The following is a 19,725-nucleotide window of genomic DNA, read 5'->3' as shown; positions in this document are numbered from 1 at the left end:
AAGTAGCTGGTCCATTAGCCTGGATAATGATTAATTGAATAAATATCTTCTTTGGCTTTTATCTTTGTCTACCTAACACAGAGTGTGATAGGTAGAATGAGATAGAAACCAATATTAAAAGTACATACTCAGGGCCGGGCACGATGGCTCATGCCTGTAATCCCAGCACCTTGAGAGGCCAAGGTGGGGGGGATCCCCTGAGGTCAGGGGTTCGAGACCAGCCTGGCCAACATGGTGAAACCCTGTCTCTACTAAAAATACAAAAATTAGCCGGGCATGGGGGTGGGCACCTGTAATCCCAGCTACTCGGGAGGCTGAGGCAGGAGAATTACTTGAACCCAGGAGGCAGAGGTTGTAGTCAGCTGAGATCTCACCACTGCACTCCAGCCTGGGTGACAGAGCGAGACTCCGTCTCAAAAAAAAAAAAAAAGTACATACTCTAAAAACCAAGGACCACTAATTAATCAACTTCAAACATAACCTCTTTACATATTTTATTTTATATATATATTTATGTATATATTATATATTATGTATATGTATATGTATTTTTACATATATGTATATGTGTTTTTACACATATATATGTATATGTATATTTTTTTGAGACAGGGTCTCACTTTTGCCCATGCTAGAGTGCAGTGATGCAATCACAGCTCACTGCAACCTCTGCCTCCCAGGCTCAGGCAATTCTCCTGTCTCAGCCTCCCGAGAAGCTGGGACTACAGCCCTCTCCATCATGCCAGGCTAATTTTTGTATTTTTTGTAAAAATGTGGTTTTGCCATGTTGCCCCGGCTGGTCTCAAACTCCTGCACTCAAACAATCTGCCCACTTCAACCTTCCAAAGTGCTGGGATTACAGGTGTCGGCCACTGTGCCTGGCCTTATTTTTTAAAGTTCATATTTATAAAACATTTTGCAAAAATAGATGGCTTTTAATGCTAAATGAGAAATACATTCCCAACTGCCACAGAAGAGTTAAGTACATTGCAGAAAACCCAAAGAAACAAACCTTCACATTAAAGTGCCCAGGATTAAAGTTGATACTTTTTTTTTTTTAAAGACAGAGTCTGGCTTCATTGTCCAGGCTGGAGTGCAATGATGCAATCTTGGCTCACTGCAACCTCCTCCTCCCGGGTTTAAGTGATTCTCCTGCCTCAGCCTCCTGAGTAGCTGGGATTATAGGCACGTGCCACCATGCCAGCTAATTTTTTGGTATTTTTAGTAGAGACAGGGTTTCACTATGTTGGCCAGGCTGGTCTTGAACTTCTGGCCTCCGTTGATCCGCCCAGCTCAGCCTCACAAAATGCTGGGATTACAGACAAAAGTAGATTCTTTTATTCATTCAACAATATTCTTCAAGCATCTGCTTCATTTTCCAGATAACATTCTCGGGACTAAGAACACATTCTAAGCACTGAGGAATTCGTTTTGTCCTCAGTGGAGTTTACACTGTAGCTGAGGAAGAAAGACAATAAATAAATAAACAAAAATATAATTTGTTAGGTTATGATAAAAACAATAAGCAAACATGAAGTAGGGTAAGAGAGGTAAGGGGAAACAGGAGCAGGTTGACGGGATTGCTATTTATTTATTTATTTATTTATTTATTTATTTATTTATTTATTTATTTAGAGATGGAGTCTCGCTCTGTCGCCAGGCTGGAGTGCAATGGCAATCTTGGCTCACTGCAACCTCCTCCCAGGTTCAAGCAATTCTCCTGCCTCAGCCTCCCGAGTAGCTGGGACTACAGGCGCACACCACCATGCCTGGCTAATTTTTGTATTTTTAGTGGGAACGGGGTTTCACCATGTTGATCAGATGTTGAACTCCTGACCTTGTGATCTGCCCACCTCGGCCTCCCGAAATGCTGGGATTACAGGCGTGAGCCACCGGGCCCGGCCGTGATTGCTATTTCAGATTGGGTAGTCAGCGAAGACATTTGAGCGGAGACCTGAAGGAAGAGCTGGAGTGAGCCATGAAGAGAGCTGGCGGAAACACCCCAGGCAGCGTGAACAGCAAGGGCAAAGTTCCTGGGACAAGAGTGGGCTTGGCATGTTCAAGGAACAGCAGAAGCCAGTCTGGCTGATGTGAAGTGAGCAAGAAGGAAGGGGGTGAAGAGTGAAGCTGGAGATCACGAAGTACCTTACAGAGCATGGCAAGGGCTTTTGTTTTTTCTCTGATTGAAATGAGAGACAAAAGATAGGATTGCATTTCCTTTGCCTCACTGAAAAAGACAGTCCCTTATGTCCATCTGGGATGAAATGGAAGGTAAGAAAGAAATACATTAATAGAAATCACAATAGCAAGGAAGGAAGAGACTAGTCCGGATGAACAACACACTGCTTTGAAATCCACTTTAAGATCCTAACATAGATTCTTGCGATTTTTATCTAAAACATTGTTAATAGTAGGCTGACATTCGTGATTTCCTTCAGTCTAAATGCAGTAACCTCCTATTTTCCCATCAGGTGCAACAAGAATGCTAGTCTAAATTCAGCCTAATCCTGGTGCTAATAATAGCGCAAATGTGAAGAGTGTCTCTGAGCTAGAGATCCCCAATTTTGGCTTCTGAATTAAGCCTTGTTATATGTCCTCCAGGTTCAAGTTAATCCTTTTACTCTAATGAACAAAGTTTAAGGAGAGGCACTGACACTGTACCAGAAGTAGAAGTCAGAACAAGCAACGATCAAGCACTAGCCAGGCAAATGTGCCAGCGTGAAGTCATCTCGTCTTCCTGGTTGCTGTATTTTTAGCAGTCCCTGCTGAGCAACTCATTTTCCCACATTGAGGCCACCAGGACAATTTTCCAACAGAATTTGCACACAGTTGCACAAACTACTTTGTTTAAATCTCATAACCTTTATTTTCTTCCTTCATTTTTATTTTTGCTTGCTCCCTTCCCTCTTTCCCTCCCTTCTTCCTTCCTCCTCTTCTTCCTTCCTTTCTCTTCTCCTTTCTCTCCTTTCTTCCTTTCGTCTTTCCTTCCTCCTCCCTCCCTTCCTTCCTTTCTTTTTCTTAATAATCATGGCTATGTCCTAGACGTAACTCCTTTAAAGTTTCTCACTGCTTTTTTGAAAGACCTTGCTGTGTTTAATTTTAATGGTGAGTTAGGTACAAAGAAAGGAACATCTGTTTTGAACAACAATGAAGTTTGTTTTGTGGAACTCAGTTTCTCCTGGTGAATTATATTTCTAGTAAAATACCTTAATGGTCATTTCTGCAAAACAGATGAAAAATTTTTTCTTTAAAATAGATGCCAGTCAGGGAGCTATATGGGAACTCTTGCTGGTGCAGCCTCAAGTCTCAGCCTATTCTCCTCTTTACAGCTCTCAACACCTGGATTCTTATCTTCCCAGACTCACTGGGATTTGAAGATTTTCATTTATTATTTATCACTATGGAGAAACAGAGTGACAGAAATAAATGATGTCACTAAACTTTTTAAAGTTCCATCAAGTTTTTCAGGTAATTAATCCCTATTCTATACTGACATCTAACTAGAGGTAAGCAAATCTCTCTTATAGTAGCACCTTTCCTGGATTTTTTTTTTTTTTTTTTTTTTTTTCTTGAGACAGCATCTGGCTCTGTCGCCCAGGCTGGAGTGCAGTGGCACAATCTCGGCTCACTTTAACCTCTGCCTCCCGGGCTCAAGTGGTCTTTCCACCTCAGCCACCCAAGTAGCTGGGACTACAGGCACACACCATCACACCAAATTAATTTTTGTATTTTTTTGTAGCGACAGGTTTTTGCCATATTGCCCAGGCTGATCTTGAACTCCTGAGCTCAAGTGGTCAACCTGCCTCAGCCTTTCAAAATGCTGGGATTTTAAAGGTGTAAGCCACCACATCCGGCCTTTTCTGGATTTTCTTAGGAAATTCCATCCATCAAGTATTTATACAGCATTTTTTTTATGTGCAGGTACTGTTCTAGGTGCTGGAGAGACAGCAGTACCAAAAAGGGGGTAAAATTCCTTACACTAGTAGAGCTTACATTCCAGTGGAGGGAAACATACATTATAAAAATAAATATGTGAAATATAGTTTGTGAAGTGGTGATAAATGCTACAGAGAAAAGTCAACCAGAATAGGTGGAGAGGTGGGGGTTGTGCACTTTTAAATAGGTGGTCTGGGAAGGTCTCACTGAAAAGGTACATTTGAACAGAATACTTGAAAGAATCAAACATATGAGGCACCCTTGCAGAAAGCATTTTGACTTCATTTCCTTTCTAAAAACATATTCTCCAGGGTGGTTTTAAGGAGGCATATTGTATAGCCTTTTTGATTACTTTACACAAATTTAAATGTGTTAGCTCAAAGATGACCGCTCTCACCATTATTATCTAACATTGCTCTGGAAAAGATAGTAGCCAATAAAACTGGTCAATAAAAGAAATTAGGTATAAAAATAGCAAAGGAAGAGATAAACTTCATAATGTGTAGATGATCTATCAGTTGTTAAACTTAAAGGGAAAAAAATTGCAATTAAAAGAATTCAGCAATGTGACTGGTTACAAAGTTAATATACAAACATTAATTGCCTTCATATGTATTAATACAATCAACAACCAGTTTAAAAATCCAAAGGAAGGCTGGGCACTGTGGCTCACACCTGTAATCCCAGCACTTTGGGAGGCCAAGGCAGGCGGATCCCTCGAGCCCAGGAGTTCTAAACCAGCCTGGACAACATGGCGAAACCCCGTCTCTACCAAAATAATAATAATAATAATACAAAAATTAACTGGGCATAGTGGCATGCACCTTTAGCCCCAGCTTCTCAGGAGATTGAGGTGGGAGGATCGCTTAAGCCCAAGAGGCAGAGGTTAGAGCAAGCTGCAATCACGCCACTGCACTCCAGCCTGGGCAACAGAGCAAGACACCTGTCTCAAAAAATAAAAATAAAAAGGAAGATAAAAAGGAAGATAAACCCCCATTTATAATTGCAACAACAAAAAAAGGACCAAAATATTAGGTTCATGATTAGAAAGATTCAACATCATGAAGACAGCAATTCTCTCTTTAAAGCTATAACTGTAATGTAATCCCAATAAAAATATCAACATAATTTTTGTTAGAAAAATAGCAAGCTGTATCTAAAGTGCATATTAAAAGGAAAAAAAAGCCATAAGGCTGGGAAGCTCTAAAAAATAAAAAATGAATAAAAAGAGAAGACTATGCCTATCATTTTTATTTTTATTTTGAAGCTTCACTAATTAGAATAGTGTGGTACTACTGAATGGGTGATAAATTGCTGAATGAAACAGAATAGAAAGTCTAACAATAGACATAACTATACTAAGGAATTTAGTATGTGACTAAAGGTGGCTTTGCACACCAGTGGAGGAAAAGATGGATTAGTTAGTATATGGTTTGGGAACAACAACAGCCATCTATACAAAATTTTAATGTCATATCCTTCATACCAAAATAAATTTTTAGTACATAAAAGTTTTAAACATAAAAACAGAAACATAACATAAAGCATTAGAAATAGGAAATAATTTTTTAATAGACTCAGGGTAGGGAAGACCTTCCTAAGTATTACACAAAAGATTGTAACTATTAAAAATCGATCGATTCAAATACATACAAATTTTAAAATTTCACATGGCAAAAGGCAAAATTAAAATAAATATTTTTGCAACAAGGAGAAAAACATTCGTGCTTTGCTGGTAGAAGTAAAAATTGGTGCCAGCTCTGTTGAGAGTGATTTGGCACTATTAAAATTAAATTTTCAAGTGTACATGCTTTTAACTCAGAAATTCCACTTCTAGGAATTTATTTCATACATCTATTGACACATATGAAAAAGATATGCACAAGGATATTTATGCAGCATTATCTGAAATATCAAAATATTAGAACAATTGGGATACATCTGTATAATGGAATCATATGCAGCCTTCCAAGAATAAGGCAAATCTATATGTATCAATGTGGAATGCTCTTCAAGATAGTAGAATTAAATAAATGAAGAAATAGGGAACTTAGTATGCTACCATTTGTGAGATTTTTAAAAAGAATCACACAAACACACACACTCAAACATCTCTGGAAGGATAACTTAAGACGCTAGTAGCAATGATTGCCTCTGGGAAGGGAACTAGGACCAGAGAATGAAAAAATAATCTAATTTTCAATTATATTCCTTTATAGATTTGAATTTTGTGCTGTATGTATGTTGTGCCTACTCAAAGCAATAAAAAATATTTTAATACTTTAAAATTAACAGATGTTTGTTAAAATATCTTTATCGATAGCCCCGCACTATGGAAACCAAGGAAACGTATTTCTTAAATTACTAGATAAAAACAAGGAATCTAGATTCTGGTCTTAGATCTTTCCACTGAATCATTTTAGAACCAAAACACAGCTTTTTTTTCTTCTTCTTTCCTTTTTTTTTTTTTAAAGACGGTCTCACTCTGTCGCCTAGACTGGAGAGCAGTGGTGTGATCTCGGCTCACTGCAACCTTCACCTCCTGGGTTCAAGCAATTCTCTGCCTCAGTCTCCTGAATAGCTGGGAGTACAGGAGTGTGCCACTGTGGTCAGCTAATTTTTGTATTTTTAGTAGAGATGGGGTTTTGCTATGTTGGCCAGGCTGGTCTCCAACTCCTTGCCTCAAGTGATCCACCCACCTTGGCATCCCAAAGTGCTGGGATAATAGGCATGAGCCACCACACCCAGCCAAGACAACTTATTTTTAAAGGTTGGCCTTTTCCAGGCTTTTCCTAGCTCTTGAATTTCTGAAACTTACTGAGAAATGGATGCAACAGAATGCTGCTATTCACAAACCTGATAGTATTTTTTAATGCAGATTTTTGGGTTCCATACCAGAACTGCTGCCCCAGCCTCCCACTCCACTTAGCACCAAGGTTTAAAAGTCAGTTTCCATTGCAGTCACATCTCTAGGTTCATCTTCACTCATTCTCTGATGTAGATGTCCTCGATTTCTTTTGTGCTTGTGGAAGCATTTCAGAATTGTTTTACATTCAAACCAGTATTTTTAATTGCTTTTTAATAGAATGAACAAACCAGATTTCTAGCCCACTATGTCACCAGAAACAGAATTTGCAAATCAGTTTCTCTAATTTTGTACTGATCATATTTAATCATTACAGCTATTTAAATGTTCTAGTTCTCCTTCATTTGGGAGCAGGGTGATATTTCATTTCCCTATTACCTGGAGACTGGCCATTGACTTTGGCCAATAAAATATGAAAGTGTCATACATCGCTTTCATCAAGAAGCCTTTAAAAACCAATGTACAAAGTCACAATATCCCCTTTCCCACCTTGGCAATTGTAGACCCTTCTGACAAGGTAAAGACTCCTTCATTTTGAGCGACTAAGCAACTGTAATAAACAGAGCCCCCCAAAGTGATCAATATTGGAATATAATGTAATTGAGAAATCAACTTTTGTTGTATGAAGCCACTAAGACTTTGCAGTTTGTTACTATAGCATCACCTAACCTATACTGACTGATACACAGGAGTCCACTGTGTTACTCTTTACACTAGTAAAGTCATTCATTCAGTCAGTCAACAAATAAGTATCTTCCAGGTGCCACTCAGTTTGCTAGACTCTAAGAAACAATAGTGAAGGGGAGACAAACATAAACATATAAACCAAATAAATGAGAAAGTCTTCTGATTCTTTGACCTGTAGCCTAATCCAAAGACAGACTTATGAGGGTTATTTGTGAGATAGGAAGTCCTTAAACAGCTGGTTCCCATTTCTATTCTTACAGCATCTGCATTGAGACATTTGGAAAGCATAATATCAACTCTAAAAAAAAACTAATTTTATTCATTAAGAAAATTAAATGCTGTACTTTTAGAAAAAGAGAAGCGTTCAGAAACAAATCATTGTGTGGGAACTTAGGGAGGTTAACAATTATCATTCTAGCTTAAAGTAGTTGTAAATAACTGTCCAAAGAAAGAGTAGAAGCTAAATGTTTTTCAACCAGTGCTTTTGGGGTTGCTAGTATATAAAATAAGGATAAAGTGACTTGGAGATGTTAAGAAAACTGGTTTTAATAACATCATCTTTTCGGTGTCCATGATCTCTAAGGGTCCCAATCAAAATTTGGAAAATATATGACAGAAATGCAAATAGCTGCAAATAACAGAAAATCCTATTAACAGCAGCTTAACAAGAAAGTAATTTTCTCATGTAGCAAGAAACTCAGAAATAGGTGGACCAAAGCTGGTGCAGCCTGTCAAGAGTGTTATCAAGGAAATAATTTCCTTCTTTCTACCTGCTCTGTCATCTTTCAAGTCTGTTTGGTTTTGTTCTTGTTTTTGTTTTTCTGTTTTTTGGTTTTTTTTGTCCTCAGGGATACAAGATTGAGAATGTACCTTTGGCCTCTATGTCCACGTTCCATAGAAAGGCAGAAAAGTACAAAGTCTAATCCTTGTAAGGTTTCTTTAAAGACTACTCTCCCAGACTTTTTCCTTTCATCTCATTAGCCAGCATTGGTCACATGACTACTTTTATTTGTAAGGGAATCTGGAGAGGTGAATATTTTATCTATGTATGTGCCTGCCCTGAAAAAAATAATGATTCTCTTTAGTAAGAAAGAAAAAGAGAATATGTATTGCATAGGCAACTGGCAGGGTCAGCCAAAGGCTGCCCTCTAACAAACCTGTAACTCAATGGAACCAGTTGGGAATGTCTGTCTTTGGGATGCAGCAACACATCACAACTGTCACATATGTCATGACAAAAGACTGAACTTATTCCTAATCCTCAAACTTTGTATCAGTCACTCCTATTCATGACGTTTTCTGTAAAAAGCACTGCTAAAAATGGCTGTTCCAGGTTAAGTAATGGCACACACCTGTAATCCCAACACTTTGGGAAGCCAAGGCAGGCAGATCACTTGAGCCCAGGAATTTGAGGCTGAAGTGGAAGGATCACTTGAGCCCAGGAGTCAAGGCTGCGGTGAGCTATGATCATACCAGCGCACTCTAGCCTGGGCAGTAAAGTGAGACCCCCCCCAACTCAAAAAAAAAAAAAAAAAGTTTGTTTAAGAGGCACAGACTTTATATAAACTATACCCCAATTTAAAAAGAACTATCCTGGTATTTCCTTTTATTCAGTCACAACCTATTTAGGCCTGGGTTATCCAAATTGCTCTCTCTTTCTCCCCTACTAAGAATCAGACTCGTAGATTCAACATTCCAATGGCAGATAGTACAAATGCAAAGTCACAAGGAAAACAGAAACACAAATACATTTAGCTGGCAGGGAGATCAAAGAAAAGTAAATGATGAACTATGGCTTCATCAAACATTTACAGAACAGCACAGTGCAGAACAAAATAGCCAATAATCAAGATATACATTTGAATAATATTTGTTTTAGAGCAATTTATTTTCAAATTTGCAATTGGTTTTAAGTCTTGCATTTAAATCTAACATTTTTAAGAGATTATAATAGAACTTTGGTTAATTGTGGTTTTAGAAACTATAATCTTTCAAAGCTTTAAAAAATGTTTTTGAAAATTTAAAAAAACTCTTTCCTTTTTGAGATTCTGTGTTTGCATTGCCCTACTGTTCAGTGACCTATATGTCAAAGCAGCTGCCAAACACTGTGGTAGTACTAAGAAAATACATTTGAACTGCTTTTCACACTAATTTTTTTTTCTCTGCATGTGTGAGAGACTTCCCCATTTTCAGGAAGAAGTTGTAGAGAATTGCTTTCCTTAGTTCTGGCCCTCTGCCTCTTTCGGTCAAAAATACAACACTCCCCACTACCTCATCTCTACCCCCTTACCTCTCAACAGAAGTAATTTTTGGCAGGAGGCTAAAGAGCGAAGTAAAGTCATAGGCCAAGGATGGCCAAAGTCAATGAACTCTAGGGCAAACCCACTAAGCTCCCTCCCAGTACAAGCCAAAATTTGAGGGGTATAGGATAAGCAAAGTAACTGAAAAACAAACTGCAACAAGGAGGGCCACTGGTAGGAAGGAACTGCCTAAAACTCACCCAAGAGCACCAGGCTGCCCCATCAGCAATAGTTTCTTCAGTAGGGATTCTGTCGATTCTGAGCTGGTAGTAATATGAGGCCAAGAAATAATCAGACATCAAAGAGAAGAAAGAACTTGATAGTATTAACAGCAATTATTCCCAATTTGATTAATTTGTCTTTTCTCAAGGAAAAATTACAAAGAAAATTTGGAATTTACTCTAGCCCTGCTAAAATACACCTCTCTGGAACTGTTTCCATTATGTATGAATCAAAAACTTCTTATTTTCTAAATTTTTATAATCTCAGGGCTACACCTTTAAATCCTTTAGAATGAGACAGCTGTGTTATCACGGAAAGGGAATGCACCTTGAACCAGAATATCAAATTTGAAAGTCACAGCTTTGCCACTTACTAGATATAAAATGGGAAATAATACCTAGCTTCACAAAGCTGTTATAAGGAATAATGATGTTTTGTGCCCTGTAGCAGCGTATACAAATGTAAGGTATGAAAGAGGCAGTATCACCAATTAGAAACATCAGAGGCTATGGATCCAGAGAGATCCTGATTCAAATCTCAGCATTATTACTTTGACCAAGTTAAGTCCTTTGAACTTCAATTGCCCCATCTGGACTGTTGCAAAGATTAAATATTAACATCTATAAAAGCCCAGTCATTTAACAGACATCCAGTAAATGACAGCTATTATTTTGAGGGCTTTTTTCTTCCATTTATTAATAGTCATTTTTCATTCATTGATTCAAGAAATATTTATTGAGCTGTGTTAGATATTTATTGTACTGTATTAGAGTATAATGGAAGGCATATACAACTCCTGCCCTTGTGGAGTGATCATCTAGTAGGGGACACAAACAAATAAATAGGCAATTACAATATAATTTTATATATATTAAAAACCACAGTTACTTTTGTACCAACCTAATACAATAGCAAAAGTATATATGGTCCTATGGGAGCCCAGAGGAGAGACACTTCATCCAGACTTAGGATGGTACCTCAGAGAAAGCGACGTTGAAATGATAACTGAAAGATGAGTAGGAATTGTCGAGTGAAGGGAAGGATGTAAAGGCAATTTTCCAGACAAACACATGCGCAAAGGCCCAGAAGCAAGAGAGATCATGTTAGCCAAAGATAATCTCAAAATATCCAGCAACACGTACCCTTTGTTCTGGGATTAGAATATATATATTGTCAAATAGATCTTTCTGTCTTTTTCCTGTCCATTTATATCACGTCTTTCAGCCTTTCATTGACAAATAGCAATTGAAGAAAATATATTTTCATCTTCAGCCAAAATCATACCATTAGCAAGTATAAATTCCATTCACCAATCACCATTATCATATATAACTTTCTCGTTATATGGCCCAATAATTCACAACATATATTCTTATTTCAGTCTGGTGATACTCCAAGCATAGCATCAGACTGGATGACGATGGGCAAAATACCCCCTACCCTTCATTAACTTAACAGTACAATCAGAAAAATAAAATAAAATGGATGACATAAAACACCATACGGTTAAATGTTTTTTGAATGGTTGAACAATAAATATAATAGAAATTTAGACAAGGATGGCTCACGACAAAAATCTTATAAATGCCACTGTAGCTTGGGAGTATTTTCCTCATATCATTCAGTGAGGCATATGCCCTTAATATACAGATAGCTTTGATGAGTTCATTTGTTCAGTTATTCAAAAAATATTCAAAGGTTTATTATTATATTTTATACAACAGGGACAGAGATAAAGACCCTACTCATACAAATCTTATATTTTTGTTGGCAGAAGAGGAGGCAAGAAACAGAAAAACAAGTTAACACCTTACATGGATACCTTATTGAATCTTCAAAGCAGCTCCATGAGGTAGAATTATCACCCTCATTTTATAGAAGAGACAGAAGGATGTTAAATAACTCGTCTAAGATTAGATAGCTAGCAAGTGGCATAGCGCAAATTTTAACCCAGGTCTATCAGACGCTAAAGCCATTCCACTCCACTGCTGAAATTTTCCATGTCCACGAACCACAGAGATTGCTGGAGGCTGCCCTAATACATGACCAGTCCTGAAATTGTGTGCCCAGGATTTAGCCAAGTGGTTCTCACTCTTTCCTTCCACTTAGCTAGGTCCTGACATATTTCTTACTCCTGCGATGGCCTTGCTTCCATCTGCATTGCTTTTAATTTTTATTTTGGTTTTCATTTCAAATTATCACTACGGGTTCAATTTTATCCAAGTCTCTCCTCTACTTTTAACATCTTCAACAAATTCTCTGTTCATTTTCCTAATTCACCAAAACCAGTTATTGATTAGTATTATTATATTCCCCTTCAAAGGCATGACTCTAATGGGCTCTGCAGCAACTGTGGAATATTAAAAGGATTGCTGTAATTGGAATTATACATATTAACAATAGCTCTACCATCAAGCAGTTAAGAGCATTGCACTTTTCTACATTATCTCATTTCATCTTTTCACTAAAACTGCAAGTTACTAAAAATTGTCCCTGAGGAAGAATTGAGGTTCAGAAAAGCTGAATTACTTGCTCAAGGCCAGGATACAGTAAATCCAGGTCTGGCTTCCCACTATACCATACATATTGCCTCTCTAAAATTATAGAAATCACAGAAATGTGGATTTGAAAGAGCCCTGTAGAACCTATTTTTTTTAATTTTTAATTTTTAATGTTTTGGGTACATAGTAGGTGTATGTATTTATGGGGTACCTGAGATATTTTGATACAGACATACAGTGTGTAATAATCAAAGGACCTTTAGGTCCTTTGTAAACAATAAAGCACTTTGCAAACAATAAAGCACTTTACAAATGCTCCCTGACCTTTCTTTATAAGCAGGTTAGACCCATAAAATATTATCTTTAAATGTAAATCATTTGGGGTGGATACTCCTGTATATAATATATCACTGATTTCACAATCACAAATTAAATAGAGCACTATATCCATACCTTTTCCTAGTAGCAAAATTGTTTTACATTACCACTACACACAAGACGAAGTTACAATGCAAGTGTCTCTCAAACTCTTTTGGACAAGAAAAATACCAACTTTGGAACAGGTATGAAAAAATAAATTTCATCTTAAATATACAGTTATGTAAAATAATTATATAGCTTGAAATAGGGCTGGCTTTGAATAAATTTTCTAATATAACTTTATTAGAATTTTTACACATATTAAAAATACCAGGCACAAACAATTATTGTAATTATAATAGAAAATAAATATTTTCTTTTTTCTTATTGAGAATTTGACATTTATTGACTCATTTAATAAAATTCTTTAGTTATGAGAGAATGATAATTTAACAATAGCTAAGAAAAGTTAGTGAAGGAAGCTAGAAGGGTAATAAAATAATAGAGGCAAAAGAAAAACTACGTAACACATATAACCTGACGTTTAATGGAGATTTTGGCAAATTACTGTACCCGACAACAGAAACGTTTCAGAACACTTTATAGAAACTACCAATAAAATTGGTTAAATTGTATTATTCGTAAAATGCCCACATGTATGCTCATTTAAAATGATCCATGGGTATGACACTAAGTCCTTTTACCCAAGTAAATAGAAAATTCAATTTCTCTATTAACTTTCTACTTCTTTACCATTAAAATTCATCTAACTTAGTGCATTAATCTTAAAATCTGTCATTTCCAGGATTGCTTCTGTGTGTTCTTCTCTTGGCATTCATATTGTTTCTCTTTCTTTTCCAAGGATCTTATTCTAAAATACTATAAAAATATATGAGCATATATATACTTGCGTGTGTGCACTGTATTTGCACCTTTTTCTAGATTAGTATTTCTTTTAACAATGGATGAAAATCAAATCAGGACAGAAGGTTCATCGCTTCCTCACCCCTTATTAAGGCAGAAAGGTGAAAATACATCATGTCGTTTGTGTGGCATATGCCCACCACACTAAATGAAAATATTTATTGTTTTACTTACAGTCAATGTCCTTCAAATTGTCTGTGGTAATATGTTTTTCAGCAATGTCATCTGAAAAATCAAAGAAATCCACTTTTCTACCTTCTAAGCTTCTTATATCTTCTGAATGATGCAGGCTCAAGAGTTGCCAAATGAGATGGGCAAAGGCAGCCAAATAGGACCTCCTAGCCAACCTAAAAATAGCAGGTGGTGGTGGACAGATATACCATTTTTCCCTTGCTCTTTTTCTTCCCTCTAAGGGATAGGTACCATAAACATGCCTTGTTGAAAATTAAAACAGTACAAAAAGAATTCTATTCCCTCTTGCCCTAAGAACTAGAGAAATGATCAGTTTTAAAATGTGTGCCTTTTCAGCAGGAAGATGTGAAAGTCAAAGGAGTTATTTTTGCATTTCTTACAGAAAGATTCTCATACCCAATTTCCATTTGTTCTAAAAAGAAAACTGACCACAACTTGCTGGAATCGAGAGTTGCGTTTGCCTTTTATTTTTCTTTCCTGGAGCTCCTTGAATAATAACTATTAACATTTTGTGTTTTATAGTTCACAAAGCCCTTTCACAGATTTTATATTATTGGCTCCTTACAACAGCTTGTAAAATAGTGCTTCATCTAACACACACAAGCATGAGCAAATAGAATTTCTGGAGAAAATGTTATAATAAATTTTCTTAGATTAGAGGTCTTTTATAAATGTAAAAACTGGGACTACAGGCGCCCGCCACCATGCCCAGCTAATTTTTTCTGTATTTTTAGTAGAGACGGGCTTTCAGCATTTTGGCCATGCTGGTCTTGAACGCCTGACCTCAAGCAATTCACCTGCCTCAGCCTCCCAAAGTGCTGGGATTACAGGTGTGAGCCACCATGCCCAGCCAATAGCTGAAACTTTACTTGTACTTTTCAAACATTATAGAATCAAGAAATGATGGGCATAATTGCATTAAAAAATAACAGACATAAGAAAATTTTCACAATATACTTTAAGGGAAAAAAGCAGGGCACAAAATTGAATCTACAGCATAATCTCAACTTGGTAAAAAAGAAAAATTAGATGCCAGTACATAAAGCTGGAATACAATAGTCAGCTAGGATAGTGTTATCTCTGCATGATGGGATCCACAGGGCTATTTTCTTATTTGAACATTTCTGCAATCTCCAAATTGTTTTAATAGGCATATTGTTTTGTTTTGTGTTTTTGAGAAAGTGTCTCACTCTGTCACCCAGGCTGGAGTGCAGTGACATGACATAATCATAGCTAACTGCAGCTTCAAACTGGCATATTGTATTTTTATGAAGAAAAAACATGTTTACATTTATTGTCATTGCCAACCGGAGAGCAAGTGGAAGTAAAAAAAAAAAATTACCTCAAATTATAAATCAATGGAAAACATTAATATACCCAATTTCTAATTTATAAAATGTTTAGCTTTATGTCCATTAAGTTAGGTACAGGTACCTCTCATATAACATTGAAAAAGGCTTTAATAAATATTACTGATAATCAAATCTTAGTATAAGAAATTATGTATCATTACATTTCCAATACCAAATGTAGGATTCCAGTTTCTGAATGTAGACAAAATATCTCTAAAGATGACAAATACACACAAATGTAGAAAACAGGTCTATGCATATGCGTATACGCACACACGAGGATATATGAAATTCAGTATTTCCAGTAAACTATACTTTCCATTAATCTATACTTTCCAGACTGTTTAATTTTCTATATTAAATACTGCTCTAGCCCCCAAGAAATTGGGAATGCCTCCCCTTGCCTTGATTAGTTTGTTTACAATAAAATAGAAATTGCAGGATACCAAGAGATGGAGATGAGTCAAAGGATTTCATTCACGTTCCTTTTAGTCCGTATTAAATAAAGTGTTACCCAGGTATTACCCAGGTGTTACCTGCACTGCTCCACCAAAGAGGGCATTCTTTCACTGTCCGAAGAGTCTGAAGTGCTAATGGGGTTTTGCCGGCAGCCTGCAACCATGCCCTTGGAGGAACATCTGAGTAACTGTTTGGGTAAAGGTGAGGTAAAGAGTATTCTGCTTCTCTGATCACTTCTCCAGAGCAGAAATATTGGACTCATGACACTAACCATATTCTTTTACCCAAATAAAAGAAGAGTAATAGGCTTCTAACTTTTACAAGAACAGAAAGAGCAAGGGCAATTTCTAAACAGACTTTCAAGATAATTTATAGGTATTAATAGCTATCTATTTAATTTATCGTAATACTAATACAAAGTTCTCTTCGTCACAACCCATCTTCTAGAAAGGGGTGCAAAGATCTTTACATACCTTGCTTAAAAGCAATAGATAATAACCATAGCCTATTAATCCCATCTATATCCCAAGAGAAAGGCCTCTTGGTGTTAAGAGTATCAAGCATCAATTCTCCTGAGAGTTTTCCGTAACAAATATTTATTATTTTTATCATCTGAAAACAATAAACACAGGTTTATATTTTAAAATTACCAGACCATTTACATTCACAAAGGAAAAATTATACTTTTATTAAACATTAATGGAGATACTAAAAATATTTATATTGAACACCATTCAAAAAATAAAAGTACAGAAAATAAAACTAAAGTAGAATGCTAAGAATCTGGATAGCAATCTAATTACCTCTATGTAGTTTCAAACTTACTCAAGGGAAAGAGTAATTCCTAGCAACTTAGCTATTTCTTCACCAGTCCCTGATATGCAGTAGGAGCTCAATGAATATTTGCTGAATAAATAAATGTAACAAGCAAACCTCGGGGGAGGAGCCAAGATGGCCGAATAGGAACAGCTCCGGTCTACAGCTCCCAGTCTGAGCGACGCAGAAGACGGGTGATTTCTGCATTTCCATCTGAGGTACCGGGTTCATCTCACTAGGGAGTGCCAGACAGTGGGCACAGGTCAGTGGGTGCGCACACCGTGCACGAGCTGAAGCAGGGCGAGGCATTGCCTCACTCGGGAAGCGCAAGGGGTCAGGGAGTTCCCCTTCCTAATCAAAGAAAGGGGTGACGGACAGCACCTGGAGAATCAGGTCACTCCCACCCGAATACTGCGCTTTTCCGATGGGCTTAAAAAATGGCGCACCACGAGATTATATCCCACACCTGGCTCAGAGGGTCCTGCCCCACGGAGTCTCGCTGATTGCTAGCACAGCAGTCTGAGATCAAACTGCAAGGAGGCAGCGAGGCTGGGGGAGGGGCGCCCGCCATTGCCCAGGCTTGCTTAGGTAAACAAAGCAGCTAGGAAGCTCGAACTGGGTGGGGCCCACCACAGCTCAAGGAGGCCTGCCTGCCTCTGTAGGCTCCACCTCTGGGGGCAGGGCACAGACAAACAAAAAGACAGCAGTAACCTCTGCAGACTTAAATGTCCCTGTCTGACAGCTTTGAAGAGAGCAGTGGTTCTCCCAGCACGCAACTGGAGAACTGAGAACGGGCAGACTGCCTCCTCAAGTGGGTCCCTGACCCCTGACCCCCGAGCAGCCTAACTGGGAGGCACCCCCCAGCAGGGGCACACTGACACCTCACACTGCAGGGTACTCCAACAGACCTGCAGCTGAGGGTCCTGTCTGTTAGAAGGAAAACTAACAAACAGAAAGGACATCCACACCAAAAACCCATCTGTATATCACCATCATCAAAGACCAAAAGTAGATAAAACCACAAAGATGGGGAAAAAACAGAACAGAAAAACTGGAAACTCTAAAAATCAGAGCGCCTCTCCTCCTCCGAAGGAATGCAGTTCCTCACCAGCAACAGAACAAAGCTGGACGGAGAATGAGTTTGACGAGCTGAGAGAAGAAGGCTTCAGACGATCAAATTACTCTGAGCTACGGGAGGACATTCATACCAAAGGCAAAGAAGTTGAAAACTTTGAAAAAAATTTAGAAGAATGTATAACTAGAATAACCAATACAGAGAAGTGCTTAAAGGAGCTGATGGAGCTAAAAACCAAGGCTCGAGAACTACGTGAAGAATGCAGAAGCCTCAGGAGCTGATGCAATCAACTGGAAGAAAGGGTATCAGTGATGGAAGATGAATGAAATGAAGCGACAAGGAAAGTTTAGAGAAAAAAGAATAAAAAGAAATGAGCAAAGCCTCCAAGAAATATGGGACTATGTGAAAAGACCAAATCTACGTCTGATTGGTGTACCTGAAAGTGATGGGGAGAATGGAACCAAGCTGGAAAACACTCTGCAGGATATTATCCAGGAGAATTTCCCCAATCTAGCAAGGCAGGCCAACGTTCAGATTCAGGAAATACAGAGAACGCCACAAAGATACTCCTCGAGAAGAGCAACTCCAAGACACATAATTGTCAGATTCACCAAAGTTGAAATGAAGGAAAAAATGTTAAGGGCAGCCAGAGAGAAAGGTCGGGTTACCCTCAAAGGGAAGCCCTTCAGACTAACAGCGGATCTCTCGGCGGAAACCCTACAAGACAGAAGAGAGTGGGGGCCGATATTCAACATTCTTAAAGAATTTTCAACCCAGAATTTCATATCCAGCCAAACTAAGCATCATAAGTGAAGGAGAAATAAAATACTTTACAGAGAAGCAAATGCTGAGAGATTTTGTCACCACCAGGCCTGCCCTAAAAGAGCTCCTGAACATGGAAAGGAACAACCGGTACCAGTCGCTGCAAAATCATGCCAAAATGTAACGACCATCGAGACTAGGAGGAAACTGCATCAACTAATGAGCAAAATAACCAGCTAACATCATAATGACAGGATCAAATTCACACATAACAATATTAACTTTAAATGTAAATGGACTAAATTCTCCAATTAAAAGACACAGACTGGCAAATTGGATAAAGAGTCACGACCCATCAGTATGCTGTATTCAGGAAACCCATCTCACATGCAGAGACACACATAGGCTCAAAATAAAAGGATGGAGGAAGATCTACCAAGCCAATGGAAAACAAAAAAAGGCAGGGGTTGCAATCCTAGTCTCTGATAAAACAGACTTTAAACCAACAAAGATCAAAAGAGACAAAGAAGGCCATTACATAATGGTAAAGGGATCAATTCAACAAGAAGAGCTAACTATCCTAAATATATATGCACCCAATACAGGAGCACCCAGATTCATAAAGCAAGTCCTTAGTGACCTACAAAGAGACTTAGACTCCCACACATTAATAATGGGAGACTTTAACACCCCACTGTCAACATTAGACAGATCAACGAGACAGAAAGTCAACAAGGATACCCAGGAATTGAACTCAGCTCTGCACCAAGCAGACCTAATAGACATCTACAGAACTCTCCACCCCAAATCAACAGAATATACATTTTTTTCAGCACCACACCACACCTATTCCAAAATTGACCACATACTTGGAAGTAAAGCTCTCCTCAGCAAATGTAAAAGAACAGAAATTATAACAAACTATCTCTCAGACCACAGTGCAATCAAACTAGAACTCAGGATTAAGAATCTCATTCAAAACCGCTCAACTACATGGAAACTGAACAACCTGCTCCAGAATGACTACTGGGTACATAACGAAATGAAGGCAGAAATAAAGATGTTCTTTGAAACCAACGAGAACAAAGACACAACATACCAGAATCTCTGGGACACATTCAAAGCAGTGTGTAGAGGGAAATTTATAGCACTAAATGCCCACAAGAGAAAGCAGGAAAGATCCAAAATTGACACCCTAACATCACAATTAAAAGAACTAGAAAAGCAAGAGCAAACACATTCAAAAGCCAGCAGAAGGCAAGAAATAACTAAA

This window comes from Gorilla gorilla, chromosome 3, assembly GCF_029281585.2.
Source record: "Gorilla gorilla gorilla isolate KB3781 chromosome 3, NHGRI_mGorGor1-v2.1_pri, whole genome shotgun sequence".
In the NCBI taxonomy this organism is placed as follows: Eukaryota; Metazoa; Chordata; class Mammalia; order Primates; family Hominidae; genus Gorilla; species Gorilla gorilla.
Note: the sequence above shows the minus strand (reverse complement) of the source record.